The sequence below is a fragment of the Cyprinus carpio genome, chromosome A2, assembly GCF_018340385.1.
Source record: "Cyprinus carpio isolate SPL01 chromosome A2, ASM1834038v1, whole genome shotgun sequence".
Taxonomy (NCBI): domain Eukaryota; kingdom Metazoa; phylum Chordata; class Actinopteri; order Cypriniformes; family Cyprinidae; genus Cyprinus; species Cyprinus carpio.
In genome coordinates this window covers 12,446,877-12,474,228 of record NC_056573.1, presented here as the reverse complement: position 1 = coordinate 12,474,228, position 27,352 = coordinate 12,446,877, and the positions used below count along the sequence as shown (strand labels likewise).

The window sequence follows — 27,352 nt, the reverse complement described above, 5'->3', positions numbered from 1 at the left end:
TTATGGGCTGCGATAGCTTAATAGCTGTGTTTACAGAAATGCTGGACTAATTATATCATACACTTTGCAGCCTTTGTTTGAAATAGTTTTGTTCTCCAGCCGGTATGTTTACCGTTATGTCCATGGATTTCCATTGTGAAGGCTGTTCCACCAGTAAAATCCTTGAGGTTTCCTCCTCTTTGAAAGAATGTCTGATTAATAAGGTGTCGATTCCAAAAGACGATAAAATGTTAAATTGAAAAATTCCTTCAAGGATAGGCCCCAACAATCGGCCGCTTGTTCACTGAGGCTGAGGGAAGTGGTGGGATGAGAGACAGCCTTGTGTGAAGGGGCCAGTCTTGCTGGTGGAAGCAAAAACTGAGAACTCCCTCTCAAATCTAACAGAGGACGTAAAAGACGATAATTCACTGAGGTGTCACCTCATCTGCCAGGCCTAGCTGAGCTTTATAAACCCAGAGCCCTGAGTGTGTGAAACCTTTCCATTCAGTTATTGACATCTGACATTTACCTAAGCACTGTTGTTCACATACCTAGAGGTAAAAAAAAAAACAAATAAAGTAAAATAAAATAAAGACTAGAAGTACAGTGACAAAAATAAAATATCATTATCAAAAAAATATATATATATACTACTACTGTATGTATACATGCATACAGTCTCTAGAGCAGAATAAAAGGACACAAGAGTCTCATGATTGGACGTATGAATGAGACTGGCCTTCTGGATACTCTCTGTTCATTACCTCATTTTAACAGTAATTTCCCTCCACAATTTGAGCAAGAAAAGCAGCACTCACTTTCTTGTGCAATCTGCCACACAGACTTGCATGCAATGCCACACACATGCAAACTCCCACAGCTCATGCATTGGGCTGACGGCACAGCACCTCAGGGAAAGCAAACTGTTATTTTAGGGCATGGTGGACCCCATTATCCTTTCACTTGTCTTTTTCTCCTCCTACTGCTCCTCCTCCCCCAACTCCTTCTCTTAAATGTTTAAAAAAAAATACACACCCTAAAATAAACGAATCAAACCAGCTGGTCAAAACCTGAGTAGCAACAAACCCTATTAAACTTGAAAAACAAGGGTTAATTGAATCCATAAGCATGTAGGTTTGTTAATCTGCTTCCTCCACAGCTTTCACAACACACAGCTCTCTAATTGGCATTTAGATTAAAGGTAGATGAAAACAGGCTGAGTATGCCTTGGGAGATCATAGCATGAGATGTGAGCATACCTTTCATGCTTATAATGTCGGGTATCTCAGGATAACCCTCCCTTGAATCTTGCAGGGACCGACATTAGTAGAGACAGTGTAAGGAGAATGAGACAATTCACAAAAAATACGACACAAGAATGGAAGTCCCACTTTTTCAGTTAAAAGAGCCAATCGTCTATCGGATAAAGGCATCAATCTTATTATTAAGCCTAGAAGACACATGAGAATTAGCTGGATGAGTCTGAAAAATACATTGTTTATGAAGATCTATATCAACACCATATCGTTTACAGTGAGGCATTTTAGTTAGATGAATCTTTCAAGTAGTGTAGATTATATAAGTTAATATCTTTAATTTATTTGACACAACATGAAAACCAACAGCTTATTAGTTTCAAAAAACAGTAAATCATTATTTTAGCTAAAGACACTGAATTTGTGAAATGCCAACTGTCAGATTCTATTGCTGATTTCAAATATGTAATAGAAATGCAATGTGGACAGATTTTGAAATTTTTATCTTGCAAAATTCAAGTAGATACTTGAGAGCTGTACTCGCCCAATGTCTAGATAGCAGCCTGTTGTCAACATGGCTGCTGAGTGAACTGACTTGCCTTAAAGCGACTTTGACATTAAAGTCTCAATGAAATGGAATTAACAACAAATATTTTCTTTCGTATTGTGATATACACCTGAGTATAACAGATTATCTAAAAAGAAAAATGTAGAGCGGAAACTTGGTTCTATACATCAGTTGTTGACTGAATTTTAAGATGTGGGCGCTGGACTTGAAGGAAGCAGATGAATGTGAGCTTCCATGGGCTGGGCTTACATTGGGGAATCAATGATTGGGAAAGACCTGCATGTGTCAGCAGAAAAAACTTTGCCTTCACTGGAAGGTCCAGTTATGATATTTTGGTTAAAAAATTCTTATTGTAAATAATACATCCAACTACATATGTATTTAGAAAAGTTGTGTGTGTGTGTGTGTGTGTGGCTGTGAGAAGGATTGTGCTTTGAGGGAGGAGAGGAATCTTCTGGCCGATAGCAGCTTGTAATGTTGGTGGTCCACAACTCCTTTACCACCAGCATCAAAAGCCACAAGCAGCATATAAATGTTTTATTTTTTCCTTGTATGGAATGCTCCACTGCTCATTTCTTCCTCCTCAAAAATGCAAAAAGAGTCCTCAGTAAGGTGTGTTGCTAAGGGCTTCACCGGACTGTTATGTTGTGTTTTGCTGCGTCTACCTATGGCTTTCCTTCCCTGTTAGGGTCTCCCTGTGGTGCAAAGACTAGTTCTCCAGATTTTGTGGTGAACTGTGCAGGTCTGGGGAAATACAATAGAAAAGGAGTTTCTCAGTGAAGGCGCAGGGGATTTTTGAATGACAGGCCGTGCTTAGACTAACCAGAGATGAATATCACTGTCTCTCATTGAGAACAAAACACTGAGCTACTTCCTGTTCTACAGCCTTTAACATTGTGCAGTACAATAAGGCAAATAGAGCACAGTCATACATAAGCACTCACACACTCCCCTCAGCCAATTTACATGGTGGGTGATTTGCCATAGTGCCTCAGTCCAGACCTTGCAATGCATAAAAATAAATAAAAAAAAATTGGTCATGCACACCCTGACTTTCCTGTTTCCTGTCAGCCTGGCGGTAAGGGCCAGCTGTGGGTCATGATTGCACAACCACACTAACACAACTCATCTGGAGCTTAATAAAAGTGAGATGCTTTCACGAACAACTCACAAACTTAATTCATGTACCATGCATTTTGCCAAGACGACACATCCAAATGTTATCCCAGGACAATAACAACTCACTAACACCCTCATCACATGACATAAGATGTGGGATAGCCACATCCACAACATTCCTCTCCCATAGCAAGACACAGACATCAAGACAAATGGCAAAAGTTCCAGATGGCATCAATGGAACGCAATGTTCTGCAGCTATGCTGTGGTTTAGAGCTTCAGTAACATGCCACAGGTGACAAGGACGTTCTCTGCAACTTTCGAGGGTCAAGGTTTTATGCAACACAGCTGTCTATCTGTGGCCTTAGGAAGGCTGCAACAAGACAAGAGATTTGTGGGCTGCAAAAATGAGCAAATATGGCAGCTCCCACTTTTATTTATGCATAAATATCACACAGACTAATTAAATCCTGGGCAGTCTGGGCAGCGAGGCGTGCAGTACAGCCAGTCTCTGTCTGCCTGTCTCTCTCGCTCTTGTCCAGTACCTCCTGTCACATGCCAGATAGTTTCCGTAGTCTAGATGGACACAAAAAAGCGGAACAAATGAAAGAACAAATGGGAATGGGTCAGATGGACAGCGTACCACAAACTGTTCCCACCTTGTCCAGCACAATGACACGTACCTTTTGGAAACTCGGAGACTGCATCTAAATTCCTGTACTTTCAGAGTATGTACTGGTGAATTTGATCAGGAACTTGCTTCTCGATAGTTGAGGAAAAGAATGCAGTAGGTATGCAGGTGTGATTGATACATTCTTGGATATACTAATCTGGTCTGCTGTCTTATGACAAGTTCTGGCTTTGCTTTCGAATGGTAGTTAAAGCATCATTTTTGGGAAAAAGGTGGTGGGGGGGAACTCCCATCATCCCACTTTTCTCAGAAAAGCAGACTCTCTGTTGTGGACTTCTCCATTGCCAGGAGTTTGTTGACAGTCTCATCTTAAATTATAGTTATTGACAGAGGCACAAGGACTCTTTGAAGTGCACTGATGCTTTTGAAAGTCCTTCTCATCCATCGGTGGGAGGCCTTCAACCTTGCAATGGTCTTGTACAAATATACAGAGCAGTAGCACAGGGGCCTTTTCCTCGTATTGCTCTACACTTCAGCCGTGAAGTACAGGGACTTATCTGTGCCACCTGCAAAAGTTTTTAGATGTCTCAATTGTGATGACTGTTGCATGAGGATAGGTTTTAGGCAGAGTAAATAGGATTACTTTAACAGCATGTAGAGAGACGTTTGGAGACAATCACCAGCAAATCGACATGGCAAAGATCAAGGAAGTGGTCCTGAAAGAACACAATCCTGCCTAGATGTCCCACAAATTTAGTCATCAAATGTGTGCCACAATTTTGGTCAAATTTTTCTATGAGGTTTAGTTGCAGATAAACCTGAAAACTCTGAGTAAAGTAGAATATACAGATGTGATCAAAAGCCATGTTTCAACTTGTGTTAACACTAAGAATATTTCATTAAGTGAATTACAAAACACTTGCCAATGGCGGTGGAAGTGATTCATCTAAGACATTTTATTTGCACCATGGTGTCTCCATTCACCATTTTTATGCAATATCCCAAAATCTGCATAAAATATGATGGAAAAAAAATAGGCTATTGAAATCTCATTCACTTACAAATAAGTGTTTTAAATAAACTGCAGTGAATTTCCTGAAAAACTCTGGTCATTGTAAGTGGAGTGCTGTGCTGGGACTCTGGGCCGGCTGCAACAAAACCCTCAAGCTATGAAGATCCTAAATTATAATTTTAAGTGAATTATTACTAAGACTTTTCTTAACTAAAAGAGCTTTTCTGCAACCAACTGCTAGGAGTCAGGGTTGCTAACAGACTAAAAATGCTCATCAAAAAGCATGTTCTTTCATTGGGTCTGACCAAGACTCTCTCGAGGGTGTGGGTGAGATGAAGAAATAATGAACAATGTCTGTCATCCCCTCATGCTCAGCATGCTTGTTGAAGAGCACATTCAGGATGATTCAAACCAGCTTTAGACCATTTTAGTGCGTACGTCACAATTACGTCACAGTGCTAGCTGGAGGCAAAACAAATGCAAAACTGGAGGCGGCCAATTCAAACCAGTGGAGATTTGACGGAGTACAGGCTCCAATTTTAAATTTTATTGCATACCTGCTGGCATTGCCAGACAAAAAAAACTGATGACAGCTGTGGTTAAAAACAAAACAAAACAATCGGACTGGACAGAAACAATCATCAAAAATGCTTGCGATTGTAGCACACACGTCTTATCAGAAAAGGATAAATACAGTATTGTCTTCTGTTGTTATGGATTATGGTTTGTGTTACGCGTCTAAAAATTTCTTATGCATCTCTCAACATGCAAGAGTAGCCTGTGTATGAAAATCTGTGTGCATGTGTGTAAAACAACAAACTGACGATTTATATGCTTAATCATCTGTAATTGTATATACATTGTGATTGATTGTGGCTAGAATTTTTAAGAACTTGGTAAGAAAGAATAATCAAATACAGAAAGCAGAAAATTTGCAGTTTCTGGATTTTTTTCTAGAAAATATTCACATCTTTAAATGTACTGTATTTAAAGTAATGTAAAGGTACTGTAATACTGTAAATCATTTATAAGAGGTACACTTTAAAAACACTATTTGGCCATTACATACATATGTCTTCAAATAATATATCCATCACATTAAATGTTTAACTTTTTTTGTATTTTGGCCCAGTTCACTCTCATGTAGCTGTAAAAATAGTTGCCTGCTGACACTGAAATATATACATCTTCATGACTAGATAGACACAGATTAGTTTCTCTTTATTATACACGTTAGGTTTCTCTATCATATAGGTGTAAATGTTAGTCACTCAACCGGAGGTAATCCTGTCTGATCGTCTATCCATTGAGTGAGTGTGTGCGGGTCGGCCAGTCTGGTTTCGTCCGTTAAAGTTAACTTTTTCAAATAATAATCACTGAGTGACTGTACATATGCAGGTAAAATCTGATTTTCTCCGGTCACTGTTAATAAACAAACTACCAATCTTCATAGCTAGTGTTAGTGACGCGGTCAGGGGAATCTTTCTGCCTCCACCTAAGCTCCGCCCACAGACACGTCACATTGTTTCCAGCTACAGATGGACATTCTATGTTCATAGGCAGGAGAACTTTAACTCCAATGCCTAGAACTGCCTCTGTACATTTGACATACTATAAACATATGTGACAAATACATGTTCAGTGTACTGCATATTCTGTATTCAGTGCATCAGGGATTTTTCTTTTAAAGAGCTTTTAAATTATTTGAAAAGATTTAAATGCTCACCTTTAATGTCATTCAATTACTGTCTTTGTTGAGCAGAACACAAGAGAAGATATTTTAAGGAATGTTTTAACCATTTTTTTCCATTCAGTGAAAGTCAATTTGGTCCAAAACAATAACAGATGCCACTGACTTCAATTGTATAGACAAAATAAAAAAAAACACTATATTTTTTAAAATATCTTCTTTTGGAAACCACAAAAGAAAGAATGACTTGAGAGTGAGTAAAAAAGTGTTTCAGTGTTTTTTGTTTGTTTGTTTTTTGTTTAGGAAAGAATGCAATTATTCACTTGGTAACCTGATGCGAATGAATAAAAAATCCTGCTGATTCATATTAACTGATCTTGAAATATGACTTTTCAATTGTACATCAAAGAAAATAAAAAAGATATAATAATAATAATTATAATAATATTAATAATTCAAAACAAAAATATAAACAAATAAATGTGTCTGATATATCTAAATTAAAAGTAAAAAAAACAAACAAACATATAAAAAAAAAAATAACACAACAAATATTTTATAAATAAATAAATGTAAATAAGTGTCTGTTATATGTGTATTCTATGTTAAAAAGATTCACACCCCTAGTCTAACAATAAGAATAATACACAAATATAACCTTCACAAAAAAACTTTTACAGTTCATGTGGAGAAAACAGAACATTAACTTAATTACACAGTCTTATTCAACACTTAGGAGTGTTAAAAAACCTCTTTTGAGGTGGTTTGTGGTGGCTGCAGCAGGTACAGACTCAGATTAGGGCAAATCTTAACACGTAGAGCAGAAATGTGAGAGGGCCATAGACACGGAAACTGGGGTTGTTTTGTTAATTTCAGCGCTGGTAAACATAAGCCAAAATGGCCTCTTATTTCCACTACTTTGTCTCTCTATTCTTCTGTTAAACTGCCCACAAGATAAGATCCAAACCCGGCTTACATGAAAACCAGAGCATCTCAACAACACACCACAAAGAGGTCTTACTAGATGGAGAACCCGACACCGTACACCATCAACCAATAACACAACAGTATGAATCCAAAGTAGGAGGAGAGGAAAATGAGGACAGATAGAAACAAGAAGGTGGGGGGGGGGGGCGGATAAAATGAGCCACGGGGAGACATGAGCTCTACCTGTAGGTATGCACCCAGCTGGCTGCAGATAGGAGCTTTTGCCAAGGCTGTCTGATATCTGCTTATTAGCTCTGTTTAATCACAGACTGCACAAAGCCACGTCGGACCCACAGCCTCAGAGAACGCCAATTACACTTTCAGACACACACGCATTAATAAGATCCTCAGTAGCTGTCTGGCTCCTGCAGGCAGAAGCAACCACAGGGAGAGAAGACAGAAGGCAGAACTGAGAGGAATGCTGATGCTGAAAAGCAACAGGAGAGATGGAAGTCAGTGATAAAACTTCTCATTTACTGAAAAAGCGCCATGGTAATACTGCTGCTTTACTGTACCTGTACCAGCCTGTGTGTATTGTTCTATAATAAATATTTACAGACAATTTTTTTATAACAAATTTTTATAATTAAATGTAAAAATCTAAAAAAGTTTTAGTTTTATATTACATAGTATATAATTAAATATTATATAAAATATTAATTTTTTCACGAATAGATTTTCATACATTTTATAGGTTGTCTTTCAGGTCCTGTGGTATACAACAAAGTACTTGGGTGCTAATAAAACTCTCACTGAACCATAGTGCTGCCATAGTTAATTTGACAAAGTTTGATCCTTCATGCCCATACCTGTTCAACATTTTATCAAAGTTGCTTTTCATTAAAACTAAGTGCTTCAAAGAGAAAATTAGAAAGCCAGACAGCGAAATCTTGTAAACGAAGAGGATTAAATGCAAACAAGAGTTCTAAACAGAAAAAGATGAAAAGCAACCATGTAGATGATTCATACCATCTCTTCAACCATGAAACTCTTCATAAATAAAAGCTGGAGAGAGTGTAGCGTTCCCTCTAATGGTTTGCTTGGGTTGAAATCTGCATAATGGGAGAGCAAGGCCTATAATTTGGCCTGGAATGAGTAGAATATGTACTGAGAGGTTCAGCGTCCAGCTGCGCTGTGTTTGGGTGTTCTGGATCTGGGGAATTATGCCTTTGGCCTGTTGTGGTTTAAAGTATCATTTCCAATGACTCCATCCATTTTAAAACACACATTTCCAAATCCAACTGAGGACAGACTGCAAAAGAGAGCAAGATTAAGTTGATATTGGACTGAGGATATTACTGAAAGATGAACTGAGATCTAATCTGATAAAAATATTGAGTTTGCCCATTTTGGAGCCCAAAGTCACACTCCGTCATGGCTGGACAGCTCACTCAATCATAATACTAATGCAGGAAGTGAGATGTCTGCCAACAAATATAAGACATAAGTCTTTCACTACAGTATATCTAGAAATCCCCACACAGCCATGAATAAATACACACCTCACCATGCAGACCTAAATAATAAACTGACAAGTTCCAAGATTAATAATAAGACAAATAGTAAGTTGTTGCTGAACAACCATAAAGCATAAATCTAAAATGCATGGTTGTTCTTTAAAGGTGGGATGCTTCTATATGAGTTTTTATGCATGCATATGCTAAAAGGAATTTCCTGGCAGTACCCTCCACAGCACGTACACCTCAGGCAATCGGGTTCACAACTGATGTTTTCACAGAACCGAGCAGCGACGCCATGGAAACAGCTGTCTCTCATGGCAACAGCATCTCTTTAAGCACTTTAAGCATCGACTTACCTTATTCCAGGTCACGCTGAAGTTTAATACTCAGCTTGAGGAAAAGAATGAATGCTGTCATGGGCTAACATGTCAAGATCAACTATTAATGCACCCCAAAGCATCTCATCAACAAACTACCTGCCTCATACTGTACTTGACCCATAGACAAAGAGAAAGGTGATGGAGCCTGGGGCCCCTTAAAATATTAACATTTAATCATTCTGCAGATTCTTTTATCCAAACTGACTAAACAAGTAAGGAATGCAAAATAGGGCTGGGCGATTTGGCAAAAAAATTTAATCGTTTGACCGATTCTCGATTTTAAAATGTTTTAACAAGTCAACTTGAAAAAGTAACTACAACAAGATTCAAGTAACTTTTTTCTTTATTAACCCTCAAATTAAAAAAAATATATATATATTCCAAGTGCACCAAACATAAAGTTTTCAACATGATGTAAATGTTAAACAAATCACTTGTTAAATATCTTTACAAAAAATATGCATGAACTACAATTACATCTTGTACAAACTTATCTTATACATATTATATGTATATAAATAATATAATAAAAAATGCTTTATAAAAAAAAAAAAACTCAAAAGTCGAGGAAATTCAAATTCAAAATGTCTGAAGAAAAACAATGAACAGCAGCTTTCAGCCTGATGTCACCATGATGCAAACATGAAATGTCATACATACAGTAGTAGTTCTTTACAGGTTTGCATTTGATTGCGCTGCTTTTCCACTGTTTATTTCTATGTAAACATGGTTTGACTGTCTCATGCATGAAACGCCATTCTAAAAATGCGGTGCTCGAGTTAAAAGAAGTTCAACCCCCATCTTCCTGCATTTTTTTCCTATTCCGCTGCCTGCGTCGCATCTTTGTCAACACAAAAGCGCATTCTGTGTGAATGGCACCTAGTGATATATTCAACTCCTTCACAGAGCACGTCACACGTGAGCGGTTAATCACGTGCCCCGACATGCGTTTGGATCATTCTTTTCTTTTTACTGTTAACATTGGCATATTGTCAAAGTGATTTTGATCTTGATTGCTCGATTTATACAAAAATGTAATTGTGGCAAAACATTAAATTTGAATTAATCGATAAAATCTAAAAAAAAAACGTCCAGCCCTAATGCAAAAACATTTTTAGTTGGAAAGTGCACTAAGAGTGTGATATCTGCATATCATTAGCCTACTATTTACTACTACAAAGGTTCACAACATCCATGCAGGAATACAGGAATGCTCTCAAGTGTCACCATACAATGAAAGCTGAACCCGGGAGAATATTCTGTAGAGGCATTCAAATCAGAATAGGGATTGAATGACTACACTGCTGGCTAAAGTGGGCTACCAAAAAGAGGAGTAAGATCTTACTTTGAAGAGCAAGTAAGGTATAATACATTTCTTTCTGTAATTTTAGGGCTCTTGCCATTTTTAAAGCACAGACAGTCAAAAGCGACAGGAAATCATATATGAGAAAGCTAAAATGGGATTAGGGCACCTCCAGCATCCACATGAGCATCACAGCTCAAAAAAAAAAAAAAAAAAAAAAAAAACACATAAATGATTCATTGAAAGTCTTTAGAGTAAGAGTTCATCTGCAAGAAATGTTCAAATTGTATTTCGTAAATGTCTCATTTGGCACTGGAACTGCATTTAATTTTTTTCCCTAAATATTTATTCTTAAGATAATGTAAACATGGATAATTATAATGGTTCAATTCTTCATGATTCCCATCCCTACATATACTATATAAAATTAATAATAATAATTTAAACTAGTCAATCAACCACCACAATGTCCTAAAATGGCCAGCAGTTCAATGACAGAGGCACCTGAGCAAACCTTCCCCCAGCTCAACCTTTTGTCAACCTTGTGTCTGGCCACATCTCTTCTGGAAGTCAGGAGGGTACTCGAATATGGTGGGAAACCAGCTCTTGCACGCCTCCCATTAAGCTCCCTGCACCCAACAATAAGTATTGTAAAGAGGGGAGCAGAAAGCCTGGCCCCAGAATGGAGCACCTTTGTGCAGGCGGCTGTGGGTGAGGTGGGGTGAGGGTGAGTGTAGGGGGTTGGGAGGAATGCAGGAGACTTCTGTTAGCTTTTACACAGAGGCTCAGTTGAGCGGCAATGGAGATGTGTAATAAGGTCTCAGGAGCAGGGCTGAGCTAAATGAGTGTGCCCATTCAGACCCAGCCAGAGAGTTCAACAGGTTCAGACGCTGAGCACGGACACGTGCATACCTGCATAATACACCGCGAGGTGCGCGTTCAGCGTGCTACCTGCCCACCTAAACTGCACAGCATGGACACAGTACGTGCCACACACACAGCACAGTTTACTTCATACAAGAGAGTGACAAAGAGAGACTATCTGAGAGTTTATTTTGGGGCGGCCCACACCGAGCGGAGTGGAGCGGAGTCTGTCGGCTCCCTGTAATTGAAGTAATGACAAGCCGTTTATGCAGAGGAGCCCAGGCAGCACAGGAATTCCTCTCCGCTAAAAAATCTCTCCACTTCAGAAAAAAGAAAGACCTCCCTCCGCTGCTAAGTCATGTCTCAACTGGTCTCCCACCTGGAAAAGCTGCAGCCCCAGGTCAAGGTTTTGCTAGAAATGGGATACTTGGGGAGGAGAGGTGAGGCAGGGAGGATGTAGAGGATTTTTATATCCACACTTGAAAGTGGGGGGGAGTCTAAGGACACTCACTGTCCACATTCATCCTCACTGTTTTTATTGCCAGGGCGGGCCAAAAAGAAGCTTCACACCCAACAGTGAAAAAAATGGGAGGCTTCCTGGTGTATTCACAGGACTTCCTTCAGCTACCTGCAACCAGATCAATCGCCCTTCTTTTCTCCAATTTGTCTTTTAAATTTATTTAAAAATACATTTTAAAAAATGCAGATTATAATTTTTTTTTTATTATTGACATGTCTACACCTATTATATAAAGAATGTTAATTTCTGTATTAAAACTAAATCTGACTTTGCAGAAAAAAAAGGTTTTTCAAATATTAATAAGCTTTAAAATAAATATTTTTATAACTCTGTAAATTATTAGTAGTAGTAGTAGTATCGGCATCATAGTTGTAATAAATTATATAAAAATATTTAATAAATACAATATTTTTTAGAAAAACATTCTGGAAACTGATTCAGGAAACCTTTAAATAATAATAATAATAATAATAGGATAAGAATAATTTTATTTATATAATCAATTATAATTTATTATGATAAAAATGTATTATATAAATGAAAAACATTTTTTTTTTTCATTGACCAAACCATTTACATTGCTGAGTGAAGAGACCACCAGAGTTCATACAGCCTCAAACATTATCTGACTTGCTCGCTACGATTTGTCAAACATTTTAATGACCTCTTTCTAATGCTAATCAAACAGCCATTGAAGTTGTGTTCTGTCAATAATTACCCCAGACCTCATCTCACTATGTTTTGACAATGCTAGCGGCACGTACACCACTTCAGATAAACAAGACTGAGGGACACTTTACTCTGAAAACCTGAAGAGAGGAGGCATGTCTGTCTGACAGACTTAGCTTTTTGCACTGGGGAGTTATCAGGAACAAAGGCTTCCCTGTGCATGGAGCCAGCCTAGGACATTAGCGTTTTTGTAAGGCTGATTGAACACAAGAGCACCTCAAGAGCCCTTAATAAGAAAAGAGAGTGCAGAGGCAACATGCAAGTGAAATACCACATTAGGCTGTCCTGGATGCTATTGACATTTCTCTGAAAATTTCTATGAAAGACCTTCTCATTCCAGAGTAGCACCTCACAGTGGATATCCCTCACCTGGCTTCCAGAAGACAAATATCGCAAGTTCTTGAGTTCTGACGTGTCCAGACCTGGCCCTGAAAAATGGCAGCATCACCACTTTCTACAAGTTTCACTCCACCATCATGAAAGAGATGCACAATAGTCATCGTTGTCTCTCTTCCACTGTGTTATCCCGGGAAAACAAAACCTAAAATCTCAAACCCTGTCAGTCTCTTAGCCCTAATCAAAAACTGATGTTCACATTCCAAATCAACCACACTGAAGCAGCAGAAAATTCATCCAGCCTCATAAAGGCAACCAAGCCAATGTTCCCAAAAGTTTTCAAAGGCATATTTTTGGAGAGATTGTGCTCTCCCCTGAACTGGTGGAACATCAGCTGGCACCAGCTTCCGCCCCAGCAACTGGTCCATGAAAACAACGCCAAAGGAGATGTGGCTTGTTTTGAGTAGGTGGATCTACATTTCTAGAGGTCCACAGAATTAAATCCATTAAAGAGGCCAAAATGATGGCAGCTGAGGTTTGCTTATGGGAAAAAAAAAATTGTCAGAGGACCCAAGTATGAGTTTGAAAAGCCAATATCCCAAGTTGCACACAACATTCAGTTTTTCCAACAGTATTTCCAGGACCAGTGCAAACAAGTGAGAGAGTAACTGAAACAGAGAGAGAAAAACAACAGTAGAACACACTGACAGCTATTCAATTAAGTCGGCATGAAATGAAAATTCATCCTATTAATTTTAGAAATGGATGTTATCAAAGCAAAAAATAATAAATCCCACACACCTGTCGTATATGCCTGATGAAGATCATAGGACCGAATTGTGAATAAATCTATTTTTGATACATTTGCAAGTAGAGATAATGTGTACAGGATGTATTCTTTTATGCTTTGATATTTGACCTGTTTTTGGTTGTTTAATGTTTATCCTACAAAACTATCGAACACCTAAAGGTGTGTGAGGGTAATTGTTAGTTGATAAATGCATGTTCTAAATCTTATTGAGAATAACCCCATAATATTTATAACTTTACTTCCATACTATTTTTTTCTTCCTACGGAAGTCAATGGCTACCAGCAACAGTTTGGTTACCAACATTCTTCAAAGCTTCACTTTTGTTTTCAAATCCTCCACTGAGCCACATTTACATCCACCATAAGTACCTCACTTCAACCTCACGTGACAAATTAGAATTATTTTGTGTGGTAATCAACATCATACATAAATGTTGTTGATTCAGCTTAACTTCTATTGAACCCAGAATATTCCGTTAAGTATGGTGAGTGAGAGAGGCGTTTTCCATGTGTTGAGAGAGTGAGGGTGAGGCTGGCACGGTACAGTGAATGAGAGAATTCGGCAGCTGCTTTGAAAGCCATTACAGGAGAGAGACAGCGCCAGGGCATTATTTACATGCTGTCAGCAGAGCACACAACACTTCCATGCATAATCACCCACTCACAACTTCCAATGGGGCAACGGGTATTTGAGATCATGCCACTGAACCTCAGCTTTGTGGGAAAGCAATCAAGTTGGCTTGATCTGCATCATGCATAATTTCCCATGTGAGAGAGGAGTCAGTACGTCTGGACCAGGCCGCACCATTGCAAAGGTCTCCTCGGAGCACGGCTCGCTCCCATGGCAGTGGTCAGTAAAGTGAGCTTGCAACAAGTCTGGGCATTGATTCAGCCTCAAATTAGAGAAACCAGGCAAACTGCACATGATCCTTTTGGGTATTCTGTGTGCGGCAATTCCACACACACACAAACACTGAGATTTACTGCAGTTTTTGTTGGGAGGGCCACTATGGCCAGCTGTTTTGGAACATCAGCAGAGAAGGTTCCACTTTACATTTCTTCTGGTAAACAAGGGGAGCAGATGCTGTGTGCAAAACCCAAAGCACTAACATCAATGCTGGTTTTACACCCCATCTGACAGAATCTCCCTTCCCGGCACCTTATTCTCATTACGTCTGACTCCAGTGACAGACACGGTTGCGTGCTGGATCAAAACCAGATTGGGTCTGTTTTTACAGTAACACAAAGCCAGAATGGTTTTCCGTTTTGGCATTACACTCTAAAAAATGCTGGGTTGTAAGTCAAATATGGACTAACCAAACCATTGGGTTAAATTTTTTAATTACATTTTTAACCCAAAAGTTGGGTCAGTCCATATATGACCCAAGGTTGGGTTGAAACAACCCAGTATTTTTTAGAGTGTAGTTTTCATCCTCTGACCCCCTTACACATCTGGAGTCTGCAGATGTTTAAAGAATGTGTGAACTGCCATTACACCTCATGCACACACACCATCAAAAACATAAGGATTTAACTTTAGTCCGGCCAAATGTGAGCCTGGACCACAAAACCTGTCTTAAGTCGCTTGGGTATATTTGTAGCAATAACCAAAAATACATTATATGGGTCAAAATGATTTAAGTATTTTATGCCAAAAATCATTAGGATATTAAGTTCATGTTCCATGAAGATATTTTGTAAATTTCCTACTGCAAATAAATTAAAACTTTTAATTTTTGATTAGTAATATGCATTCCTAACTTCATTTGGACAAATTTAAAGGCGATTTTCTCAATATATCATAACAAAACATACATCAGTGGAAAGCTTATTTATTCAGCTTTCATGATGTATAAATCTCAATTTTGAAAAATTGACCCTTATGAATGGGATTGTGGTCCAGGTCACATATATTTTGTCAGATGGAAAGCAACATAACCCAGCATAATTGAGCAGTGCATTTACCTTCGCTTATTCAAAAATGATTGCATGCTGTTCTAGCAGTGTGTCAGATCTCACCTGGCCGAGTGATGCAACAACTCCATATCTAATAGATTAGCAAAGAAACAGACAGGTCATGTCAGGTCAGGCTCACCAGGTTAATCATACAGTCCTTAAACCACTTTGAACTTTAGGTGAGACATTGTCAGGGGCAGGTGTCCCTGTCCTGCCTCATTGCTTTATGTCTCCCTTACATATAACTATAACTACTGCTTCACTTATGCAGGCCTTTACAGTGATGCTTTATATTAATTTTGTCTCTCTTTTTTACTTTTTTTTGTGAATATTTAGAGCAAAAATGAGTGGAAAACTGTTTTTAAAAGTTCAATAGTACTTAGATTAGTACTATATATTTCTCTTCTTTTTTTTCTTTTCTTTTTTTTTTTTTGGTTAACAACAGCAAATCACACTTAAGTACAAATGATGTTATTATAATAAAAAAAGACAAATATTTTACTATATTACTATGAATGTAAAAAATAGCTTATTATCATTATAATTATACAACCATAAACATCTTATTTTACAGTAATCTGTGTCTTATTTTTTGTTAATAATAATAAAGAAATCTATTGTTCTTGATGATTTTATTATGGAAGTATTGTCATTGATACTTCTATTATTAATAATAACTTTATTAGTAGTAGAAGTAGTAGTTGTTTTTGTTGTTACACATTTACATTGACTGGGTTTACATTAAATGTTTCCAAAAAGAGACACTTAATAGACAGAATGAATAAAAAGAGATCTGAGTCAGCTTTAAAGCCTGGATACAATGTTTGTGTGTGTGAAGTGAAGTGAAGTGAAGTGAAGTGAAGTGAAGTGAAGTGCACCCTCTGCATTTAACCCATCCAAGAGCACATACGCAGTAGTGAACACACACACTGTGAGCACTGTGTGTGTGCGTGTTAACAATTATACAACCGTCTTTAAAAAAAAAAAAAAAAATTAAAATGGGGGAAAATAACTTGAGCCTGTTTTTTGTCCTGTGTCAAACAGATCCATTGCATTAAGGATCAGGTATTTGTTGGAAAAGACCAGCTGCCAACTGTCCAGTCAGATGTTTCCTCTGCAGGTGCAGTTCAAGATTGGCTAGTCAAATTAACCTGGTTTGTGTTTGGAATCTGTGAGATAGAAATCTAGGTGGAAACTCCAGGGGAAGAAACAATGCTGTTACACTAGCCTCATTCCCAACAGGTTATCAAAATAATCAACATGTATGGAAGCACACAGTGGGTATTATGGGCAGTGCAGACGGCAGTAACACTGCTCTCTCTGTTTCAGAGCAGGAGAGGACTCGCTCCACAACACGTCATTCAGGAGTTTCCCCCACCCCGACATCTCCCTTTTGCCTCCAAACACTCCTTTGTTCAGGGAATTTCTTCAGGAGAAGAGAATTTGCCTAGTTCTGGCACAACAACACCAATGATTTTTTTGTGAAGTCATAATTCGACCTACCTTGTCACTATCAAACACTTCAGGCTTTTTTCAGCATCTGTATTGAAATGTTGAGTTAGCGACCCAGCATCACGACCCAAATCTATGATAAAAGACCTCTTTAACATTTACAATTCTTCATGGGTTGGAATTTGCCCTGTTTATACATTCCTCTGAGGTCATAAAAACCCCAGGCTCTTGTGTAGGCCTGAGATTTGGTGTTCAGCGTCACTAGGCTGATCATGTTTTATGCCAATCCTATTTCTTTCTACACTACATTTTATCCTGGTTATTGCACAAATAAGCCAACTGGATTCTAGACAGGATTAGTTTTGGGGGTCTCAAAGGTCTCACAACAATGCAAAGTCCTGCTAAGGAGCCTATGTTAGACATTAAGATTAACAGATTTGTGATTTAATCAAGAAGCCTCATACATTTGATGATAATGAAAGTCAGATCCACTGGACAAACCTGAAGTCACAGAGTCCAGCATCCACACAGTGAAGATCGGCCAAATGAATGCACATCATGGTTTAAAGTCTGTGTGCCAGGCAACTCGCCTTTATGGAAAAGGAAAAACCTCCTCTGGAAAACTCTGGCCTATAGCCATTATATTAAAATGAGGCCCTGAACGCCCCGAACAATGCCATTCTTTCAGAGGGAAATCAGACAGGCCTTTTGGAACTGCAGCCTGAATATGCTTTGAGGCAATTTTGGCAGGAAAACAAACATGGTCCAATTGTACACGTTCTTTTTCATTCTTTCTGCATACCATACAGCATCATTATCACCGATGGTTACCTCAGACTATTTCAAACTAAACTAAACTGGCTTCCTAAAACCACAGGGGTGAAAAGTAGCTCCAGTCTCTAATGAGGGAACAGATGGCGAAATTTCTGATGTATCTTTACTTCAATTGCCAACAGTTCCTTTAACTAATTAGAAATCTACTTCACCTTGAGTGTTGTAGACTAATATTGAATTAAAGTGTGTTCACACTAAGAACGATAACTATAAGGACAGTTATAACAATAACTATATTAGTGTTCATATGCCGCTGTTCAAGCTCTTAATTAAGGTCAGGTTGATTCTGATTTGGCTGTCATTGTCTTTATCATTCATCATCTGGAGAAAAAAAATGATTCTGAAAGTGATTCCAGTAATATTGTTTATCTGTGTCATTAGATGTGGTATGTACTTTCCTATTTTCATATAAATAGGACAATTATGTTTGCCAGAACATTACTGAAATGATTATGAAACTATTGAAAACTTTACAGTTGTAATTTTTATCATTGAAAACAAACCTAAATTCAATAATCTATGCACAAAAGCCACGTAAAGTGATTCTATGCACAAGAACTCCTAAAAGCTTTGTTTGTCCATGTTACAATATTTATTTGATTAACTATGAAAGATCTTTCGCAAATTGGCAAGCAACCACTGGTGGCAAAAAAAAACATTATTTATAAATATTTGAAGTTTTCATGTCTCAAATGTACGGAGCTCCGCACATGGCAGAAAAAAAAAAAAAAAAAAAATAGTAGGCTAAATCGTGTGCACAATTTACTAATTCGTTCCCTCAATTTGCTAAATCGTGCACACGAATAATAAATCGACAGAACGAATTAGTAAATTGTGCACACAATTTAGCAAATTGAGGGAACGAATTAGCAAATTGAAGGAATGAAATAGTAATCATGTGTACTTTTTAGAACACTGAAAAAGAATTAGTAAATTGTGCACACGATTTATTTATTTTTTCTTGCATGTCATGTGCGTGGCTCGGTACAGATGTACTGTTGCTCAAAAAAAAAAAGATGCCAAATTCAAAGCCATTTTTTAAAAGCCATTAAAAAAGAGATGATGCCAAACTAAAGCAACAAGATGAGGAACTAGTACTCAAAAAGTCCCACATGAGCTAAAGGTCACTGGTCACATTGTTATAAAGTCAGTCATCCGAGTCAGGAAGGACAGGAACTATAGAGATGTTTTAATATATATAAAAAAAAAAGGTTGAAAAGATGAAACAGTCAGTCTATCTTTCAGCAGCAATGAGACTAAAGGAGCCTTGACACTGCCAAAGAGAGCAGGAGAGAGAGAGAAAACTCATCCAACCATCTGGATGTGGATTAGGCAGAAGTCCAGGAGGCAGTAAAATTCATTCCAAGTATCTGACCGACGTGTGACTGCCACGTAGCTGTTAATGCAGGAGGACAGAGAGGAGGGAAGAGGCTGTCTTATTTCTGCAGAAACACTTTCCCACAGAGAAACACAAGCACATCTGCCCATCTGCCTACACGGCACACTGTTATTGAACTGCAATGTCACAGTTTTGATGTAATATGACAACGTGACACTGATCACTTGGAAAGGTTCGTAATAATAGAATGTGGTTATGGGCGTCAGACATTTTCACAAGTCTCTGAGGTGGAGACTTGATTATTCACATTAATTATTACATTAAGTTGGTTTGATAAACATTGTCAAAGAGCAATTCATTTTTGTTATTCACAAGTCAAATCAAGTCACAATCATTGTCAATTATTCACAGTGTTGTTATTGTTAACTAAAAACTATACTATAACGTTTTGTTAATTGAAATATAGCTGAAATAGAATAAAACGAATAAGATAAAATGAAAACCTTCATCTAATATTTATATTACAAATGTTGCCTTAGCAACTAACTGAAATAATACAAAAATTACTAAAATAAAAATAAAGCTAAACAGAAATATAAAAAAAAATTACAAATGCACATAACAAAATTACTAAAACTTCAAATAAACTGAAAATATAAAAATTAAAGATCATTCAAAATAGCAACAAGTACATTATTTGAGACTTAAAGGGATAGTTTACCCAAACATGAAAATTGTCATCATTTACTCACCCTCTTATATTTCCAAATCTGTTTATCATGCTTGCTTTATGGGGGGAAAAATTACAATTTCTGTCCATACAATGAAAGTCAATGAGATCCAATGTTGTTTTGTTTTGAGCCACACTGAATTTCATTTTATGCACAAAAGGATTCTTCAAAATATTATTTTTTGTGTGTTCCACAGACTGAATGTCATACGGGTTTGGAACTTCCTAGGAGTGAAACAGACGTGATGGCAGAAATGTCATTTTCGGGTGAACTATCCCTTTAAATGTGATGTTTCAAAACTCAGATTTCCTTCTTGGAGTAAATAAATGCTGTAAATAGTAATAGAGTAAATAAATAACAATAATAAGAGTAGATAAATGAATAACCTCTTATAACCAGATTTAACCAGTGGAGAATGCTGTTTGGTGTGTGACGTTAATGAATGAAGTCTGAAAGATTCCTACAGTGGCTCTTGTAGTGGGATGGTCTAGACTTGTTGGTGACTCAGTCTGTCCACAAACAGGAAAAAACAGTAATGTCTAAAATACCTTCAATATGCACCTCACTACTAAGAGTGTAAACAGCCAGGTCACCACACAGCTCACGGATCTCAGCTCTCCTGAACTTTTTTTTGGCACGCTGAACTTGTGTTTAGACCAAGCTGAGAGGAAGCAGCCTAACTCCCACAAACACATGAAAATGACTCACTCCATATCCATGGCTGTGCTTCAAGATTTTTCCTTCTCTTTTCCTTTTTTTTTTTTGTTTTTGTTTTTTGCTGCAGCTTAGAAAAAGAGTTCAGTTCGGTCTGAGGGAGATCAGTGCATGAATCCACAGCAGTCAGTACATTTGCATGTGAAGTTATAATCAAGCTACAATGGGTTTTTACATAGTCAAGCAAGCTGTTGTCATCTGTCCAAATACACAACTTTTTTTTTATTACTGAATATTTAAAATATATGCCGTGCATCACCTTTGTTTTACATCGAAAGTGAACAATGTTGAGGCCAACTGTAGTCCAATTAACTAAAAACATCTAGGTCTGTTATTCTAAACTAGAACATGACACAATTTATATATATTTCTATAGAATGCTTTAGTTTGATGAAGATTATAAGGCAAGAAATAGTTTTCTATTGGGCTGTCCTCAGGAGCTGCATGCAAAAATGCAGTGGGATCAGTTTTAACCCCCTTACAAACATGAAATACATGTTTACTATGACAGCAAAATATTTTCAAGACCGCAATTGTCCCCACACTATCTTCCAGACAAGGTTGCATTTAATGCGGATGTGGCCACTTTCGTCCCAGAGTCCACATTTGGATGGACATTTTATGGTCCTGAATGCTGAATGAATCAAGACTTTGGAACGGCTGAATCTTATGCCCGGGACAACATTCAGGGCTCCCCCCACCCCCAGCCGAAGGGGGTGTGATGAATTCAGAGGAATACAGGGAATGGGGTAGGGGTGTTGAAATTGGGGGACAGATTTTGCTCATTTGTCCCACATGGCTAACCACGCTCAAAGAGGGCAGCTCAGTTTAAACAAATATAACCACTTCCTCCTCACTGCACACAAAGCCTTTAAACAGAAACCCGTTCGTTGCTCCTCACCGGGTCATTTGGGGGAAAGAACAGCTAGCCGCCAAAACACAGCCGGCCCTGTGTGGCTCAGCATCTGCAGACACCCTTAAAAAGCTCAAACATAGTCCTGCTCCTCAACTTCACCTCACAAACCTTACACCAAACTCAGCATCCTTACAAGAAATATATCTGGACAAAAAAATGTGAGACAGAAAGGTACTGGCATCAACTGAGCTCCCTAGTTCTTTGTAAACTTTCCATAATAAATTAGAGATGCATATATTGGTACCACATCAGTTATCGACTGATATTAATGTTTTTAGTAACAGTTTAGATTAGGGATCACATATTCACTTTTAACTTAGAGTTTTTTTGTTTTGTTTTTTTTAATAGGCTATTCACTGGTGGATGTTAAATTAATTTTTTTAAAGAACTACATTTTAAAAATAAAACAAAATAAATGTACAATAAATAATGTGAAAATAATATTAATATTTTACAAATATTTTTAAAATATTTAAGTGTGGTATATTTATGTAAAATACATATTTTACAGATTTTTAGATTTACTATACTTTTAATTTTTATATTATTTATTTTATGCAATCTTCTAAATAAATCAAATTTAATATCACCAATAAATGCAAAGTTTATGTAAATACAGCATTTAAAACTCATTCGTTCCTTCATTTTATTGCATTATTTTTAATTTAGACAATTCATACATAATTTTAATATCGGTCATTTATTGCTTAACATCTGTAAACGCGAGAAGCAGGAACAGAAAAATAAATTAAAAAAATTAAAAAACTGTCAGTCCCCAACAGTAATGTTAAGAAGCAGCCTTTTCACCCCATGTTGACTCTGGAATGCTATAGAAAGTGAAAATTCAACAGCGACACATTCCTTCAGTGCCACCTGGGATACCACTGGCCTCGCCGCAATGGCTGCCATTCCCACGACTTCTCTCAGTTTACTTTATTTTGGTAACTTCACACATCCAAAACACGGCTATCGAACAAAGAGAGATCAGTGGTACTAATCCAAAAGAATAATATGAATTAGCTGGAAAAATTCACCGGGCTGAAACAGAACTCGGCAGTAAGAATGGATAGCCCCCGTCCAGCCCTCGCTCTCAGAGGTCAAAGGGTGAAATTCCTCATCTTCCATCAGGCCTCCAGATTTCACACACTATAAAGGGGAGTGCTTGAGGAGGGGGATGGGTTTACAAGACCTGGTGAGATGGAAGGATTGTGGGAGGAGATATACAAAGTTCCACCTCTTACGTGTTTGCACATAGCAGAACAAGAAGTGATCAACCATAAAACAGGGGGCAAGGAAGTCGACCGGAAGTTGAAGTCGGCCGCGTGCCGCCATCTTGTAGCAGAACTTCACTTGCGTTAGCATCCCATTGACTCCCATTCATTTTTGCGTCACTTTGACAGCGAATAACTTTACATCTGAGGCGTTTAAAGACTCCATTTGTCCATTATTTATTTCTAAAGATACACGACAATGTATAAAGGGCTCCATTACCTTCTATGTTACATTATGGCCCCGTAGAAACAGTTTTTTGTAAAAATAGGCTAACGATTGCGTCATAACCACTCGACTCTCTGTCGCACAGTAGAGAAATTACCGTACAGACAGGAGGAGAAGCTCGCAGGCAATGGGGAGACGTCAAGAGATATGGCGTACTGGCGTTACATTTTAAAATACTATACAAAATAATTAATCAGAATACTTACTCCTGCTCACTCACGCCAAAGAACTCCCCGCTCAAGCTCGCCGTCTCTGCAAGATTAACGATGGCAGTTTGCACGCACAGCTACTAGAAGATTTACATCTGTCAGACAGGTTGCTGACGTCATCAAGCTTAGTTTGAGTCTGCGCGTCAGAAACGGAAGTGCTAAAAATCGCTAAAAATGGGCTTCACTTGTCTCAATTGAGTTCCAATGGGGTCGCTGTGTCCATTTCTTTTACTGTCTATGCTACAAATATATGCACAGTGGCACTGCTGACGTGTTTGCACAGGGCAGCTTGAGATGGGATCAGCCAGAGCATACGTACTGCAGACCTTAAGAATGTACTGTGCGAATTACAACAGATCAGATGGAGTTAGCAAGGCTGAAGTGGTGATAAATGCACCACAATAAAATATAGCATCTTGTGCCAGACCCTCATTGCACATGCATGCTGGCTAAAATTGTGCCAGTCATATAAAAGTGTCATTGATGAGCTGCTGCTGCATCTGAAGTTTCCATCATCCAGCTAACAACAGCCATCTCTGCCCTCTGAATGCTAATGTAAGCACGAACATACACCAGTGGCCACCTGACCAAACACTGAGTGTTTTTCCGCTGTGCTTTTAGCTAAATGTGCAAGCCTGGCCATTTGAATAATGCATTGGCATGACAGAGTGGATGCATGTCAGGAATCAGTGTCATGGAGTGAGCTGCAGCATCTGACCCTCTCCACCAACTGAAAAACAAGAGATAAAGCAAGCTGCCTTACATAACATTTTTTTGTAATGAGTCTTGCAAAATTAATCTACCCAATATATGAGTAATTAGCTTCATTTACTCAAACTCATGTCATTTCAAATCTGTATGACTTTCATTTGTGGAACACAGAGAGGCATTTTAAAGAATGTTGGAACTGTTTTTGCTTAAATAATTACTGTCAATAAAGATGAAGTCATATTAGTGAATTTTCAGTGGAAATCGCAGGCAAAAAAGCTAAATTCTCTATTGATAATAGAGTAGCGATGTATAAATAACTCATATAGACGTAACTTTCAAACCAAGCAGCTTTCTGTTGGTCAGTGCAGAGAATTCACATGAGCAACTTGAAAATGAGTGAAATCCTCATGGGGAACTTTTTCGCCCAGGTGTGAAACTCCTTTTTGCACGGATTCCTATTGGAATGACTGGATTTCGCCTGCGAAATTTCACCAAGAAACAGAACACCCTTGAATATTAAATAAAGTCATACAGGTTTGGAAAAGCATGAGAGTGAGTAAATGATGACACAATTATCTCTTTTAGGTAAACTATGCCTTTAAAAGCACAACAGTTGTGATGAGACAAGCCAAAATAAATGTGTAAAATATAGCACACAATGGAAAAAGACATTGGTCTGAACATACATGGCTGCAGCCATGCTGCCATTTTGACTTTGCAAACTGTCTGACAACTAAAGCACAAGATCCTGTCAACATGTTAAGCTAAAGATATCAATCTAAAATCTTGATCTTGGTTGTTGCAAAAGATGTGAAACAAAGCAGCTTAAAAAGGTATGTTATTGCATCCAGCAACAGCATCCTGCAGCTTGTCGCTTACAATGCTGGCTAAAGTGACGGGTGTACAGTTAGGTGGAGAGGCGACTGTCTAGAGAAAGCAGTGGGAAATGGAGTTGAAAGGCCTCTTTTATCTTCATCTAAATCAACTGTCAACAATAGAGTAAATCACCATGAAGATAGAGAAGCTCAGTATGCAAACATAGCAGCACTGTGCCAAACAAACATGCAAAACCAGGAGAAGAGCCTACAGCAACGTGAAAATAATAACGCAATGATTACGGTTATGCAGAACTATGTGGCAGTGGTTGGCTGGTTCAAGATGAGCAGCAGGATCCTGATTCATGGACCAGTTGACGGCAACATCATCACTGCATGCATATTTCCCAAGCACTAATGATTAAAGCACAGATACAAACTTGTTCTATCTTGCTTTAACAGTTGGAAAGATGCTGACTTTCTCTGCCTAATGAGGTCAAAGGAAAATACCGCACTTGAGAGTCTAATGATAAGATCATATGACTTTGCTTTGTGACTTTTGACCAAAACCATCACTGCCTTTCTACTCATCTTTTTTCCGAAACAAATGCTGATGAAGGAGAACACTGAGTTCAATAGATGTTATTAAGTATAAAATAAGAGAGAGTCATTCCTAGAAGAACTCTCTGAACCTGCACAAGATGGAACAAATTCGCATTTTATGTCTACTGACCAATAAGTGTGACTAAGAGATGCAAAGTTGTTTCAAAGGGCACCAGTCAGAGAAAATCAGGAAACGTCCTCAAGAAGGTGGACTCTCTGCTGCAATTAGGAACGATCACAACAGATTTTATCACGCTGCGCTGCATAACATCAGCACACATCAAAGCACAGAGCTGCTCCCAGGATGATGGGGAAGTGTAGGGGGGAGGGTATGCGTGTATGTGTAGTATTTGAGGTGCCCCTGGGGAAACAGGCCTCCAGCTCACCAGGTACAACCCCATGACCTCAAAGGAAGAGCACATTCCTGCAGCTATGCCCAATCAGGAAGTTTAACTCCCCTCAGCACAGCACCTAGACTGATGAAACAATGGCTGTCGAAGCCGATTCATCAGATATTGGCCAAAAAATAAAACAACTACTTTGTTTTGAAAGTGTCTCAGATATATGATGATTGTGGATACATGAAAAACTACAGTTGTACTGCTCTTTTATGCACATTTTCCTAGTTAGTGCATACTTTTGAATGATGATTCTCAAGCTTTTTGACTCCAAAGTCCTCAATATATATGTAATATTCAACAGCCACTCTTTTGTCACTTTTGGCATTTTTCTATAGCATACTGTACAGTCACACGGTCCCTTGTAGTGAAAATAAACCCAGACATGGTTTCTTGAAGGGTTTGTTTTCCAAAAATGGCTATTGGCAAAAAAAATATATATATTAATATTAAATATCAATTTAATTTTAAATAGTTATATTTACTTTCTAGAGAATGAGACAGAACATTGGCACAGCTATGGAGGGGATATAGGTCTCCACAGTGGTTGTACAGAATTCCCATGGGGAAAAGGCATTAGTCAGAAATATGTGTGTTGAATGCTGCGACTGAAATCAGAATCAAGCATTCCAGAGTGTTGCGTAATACAAGCATAAAATGCAGCAACACTGTGTTTTATTTATAGATTTAATTTTACTGGTGTCACAAACTTCAGCTTTGTGTGCAATTGAAAAAAAAATGTCTCATGGGTAAAAAGAAATAAAATGCAGGATTGCAGTAACAGGACCCTAAAGCAAGCAGGTCAGAAAAAAATTGTAAGTGAGGTTTGTATGTATCACTCCATGGGAACTAGTGGGAAAATTGCTCAATGCTGCACTAGGAAAAAAACTGAAACTTAGAAATATGATGCATATAGAATATATAGGTTTTGAAGTTTGTAGACATATGATAAACAGCTGAGAAATGCAACATATTATTTTTCTGCAGTTATTTATTTTATAAAACATAGACTGTTTTTTTATGACATAGAGCAATAATTTACTTTTTTTAAGTTATGAAATCCCTCACTCAGCTGGAGAACGCAAACCTGACGTCATTTTCTACAGATCACATTTCTCCTCTCACAGATAATGTGCTTCTTTCTCTCCGATAAGCCCTCTGGATCCAGGCAAGAGCAGAACTCATGGTACAAACTATCTTAAAGCGTCATTTCAGTGACCAACAACATCATCTTTAAAAGAGATTAAAAGCGACCTTTAATTAGAGCGCTTTGAATTCCCAGCACGAAAGAGCAACTACTTTCTGACGTTTGCACGGCGTTGCATTAAACCAAAACAATAAAACGAAAGAAAAACAAAGAAGTAGCCTATCAAGTCGAGATACTTTCTGCACAATGTATGACAGCACTACGACAGCAGCACATGATGTTTTCCTCCATAAACAGATACAGCTGTTGAAGAATAGGCTGTCTGGAATACTAGGGCATGATGGAGTTGACCACCTTCACTTCACATCATCAATCATCAATCCAA

The 27,352-nt window shown here is 38.0% G+C and overlaps 1 protein-coding gene across 2 annotated transcripts in view; it reads right to left on the bottom strand.

Annotated features, from left to right (window-relative positions):
- LOC109105099 (fibronectin type III domain-containing protein 3B-like) overlaps positions 1–27,352 on the bottom strand; it is a 122,744-nt gene that overhangs the window by 94,618 nt on the left and 774 nt on the right. The window contains exon 1 of one of the 2 annotated variants that reach the window (XM_042773616.1): positions 20,666–21,898. The exons of the other annotated variant lie outside the window; for it this stretch is intronic. The gene's annotated coding sequence lies outside the window, so the exon portion shown is untranslated. Of the gene's footprint in view, positions 1–20,665; positions 21,899–27,352 lie in introns of those variants that run through there. 2 annotated transcript variants of the gene reach the window in all.